The 1,614-nt window shown below is 42.2% G+C and overlaps 1 pseudogene; it reads right to left on the minus strand.

The window, feature by feature from the left end:
- Nucleotides 1–222: 222 nt before the first annotated feature.
- LOC127081060 (uncharacterized) lies at nt 223–995 on the minus strand (annotated as a pseudogene).
- Between the last annotated feature and the right edge of the window lie 619 nt (nt 996–1,614).

Raw genomic sequence — 1,614 nt, forward strand, 5'->3', positions numbered from 1 at the left:
CGATGTTATGATTCGCAAGCCCATCGTAGAGAATAGGAACGAGAGACTTCCATTGAGTGTATTTCTCGTCTTCAGAAGCTTGGTGTTGTTGTTGCTGTTGAGGAATAGAATTCTGTTGAAGTTGCTGCCTAATAATTTGGGAATGTTGCTGAAGCCTAGACTGTGTTGACTGTTGAACATTGTTAGACTGCTGATTTTGTTGAAGGCTAGATAGAATCGATTTCATCGTTGAAGGATGCATAGCAGGTGAGGTTTGCATAACCGATTGTTGAGAGGTATTATACTAGTTTGGTTGCAGAAGGTTCTGCTGTTGTGAACTGCTGCTGCCATCAACTTTGACTTGTGTCCATATTTGTAAATATAATTGTAAGCCTTTGTGATCAATGCCAACCCGGGATCCTCTCCCCTCAGCTGGGCGGCTTCTATCTCTTCGTCATCAGAATGAGTACGTGCCAAGTCCCTGACGCGACCAACAAAAATTTGAATCACAGATGCACCAGCTTGAGCAGCAGCTGCAGCTTAGGCAAAGCTGTAAACAAAAGTCAAATGTGTTTGTATGCCCTCGGATTCCAGAAATCTTGCAGCCTCTATTCCCTGCCATGTTGAGGGAATTTTAAATAGCTGACGTTCATGAGGGACATTACTATCATTGTACAACTTCAACAGGTCATGCACCTTCCAGATAATGCCATGTGTGTCATAAGCAAGACGCGCATCAACTTCTGTTGAAACACGGCCAGGGACGAGCTTTGCCATGTCACTACCAACGTTCACCAAAGCCTTAGTGGCAAAACAAGATAGTCTTTCATTAGGAATTTCAACCCCATAACATTTCGGATACCAAAGCTTGCGTATCAGGAGATCATGCAAAGCTCCGAGACTCTCAGTTCAGCTGTTGGCCGTGGTGTCTGCAGAGAAACATTTCAGAAACATTTTAATATTTTTAAACCAGACCAATATGCTGCACAAACTACCAGCCCACTTTCTTTCCTCATTTGTTCATGTACTTCTGGTGCAGCTCACTTAAACCATGCCAAATAAGTCATTTCCTAATACCACCTCACATTGCCAACCTTGTTTCAAGTGCACACAATCAAATCCAATTGGACCTAAGCCCATTAAGAACACTTGGGACCAACATATATAAACCTTGAAACCCTAATCTGAGAGGGGATGAAAAAAAAGAAATTCTGGCTGCAAGCAAGTGAGAGCAACACAAGACAACTGTTCTTCCTTTTTTCTTCCAAGACTGCAACACAAGTAGCAGCACACTTCCTTCCGTTTTTCTCCACTAGCAAGGAGTGAGGGACTCATTTCCATTAGGTAAGCACCCCATGCTTTTGCTCACTACTGTTTTATTGTTTGCCATGGTTACTCTTCATATGTTCATACCACCATTCCATAGCTGTTATCATGTCACAACCATGTTTGCCTTATCTTTGTTTTTTGTCTCCATATGACATGTATGTTGTTGAAGCCCTCAATGTGAGGCATGGTTCATGATTCTAAGTTCATATCATTCATATCCGTTCTCGTGTGTAGCTTCCTTACTGTCCATTTTACTCCATGTTTAAGTCACCATTTGTAACGAAGTAAAACACCATGGTGTTCCTC

The sequence above is a fragment of the Lathyrus oleraceus genome, chromosome 5, assembly GCF_024323335.1.
Source record: "Lathyrus oleraceus cultivar Zhongwan6 chromosome 5, CAAS_Psat_ZW6_1.0, whole genome shotgun sequence".
Lineage (NCBI taxonomy): Eukaryota > Viridiplantae > Streptophyta > Magnoliopsida > Fabales > Fabaceae > Lathyrus > Lathyrus oleraceus.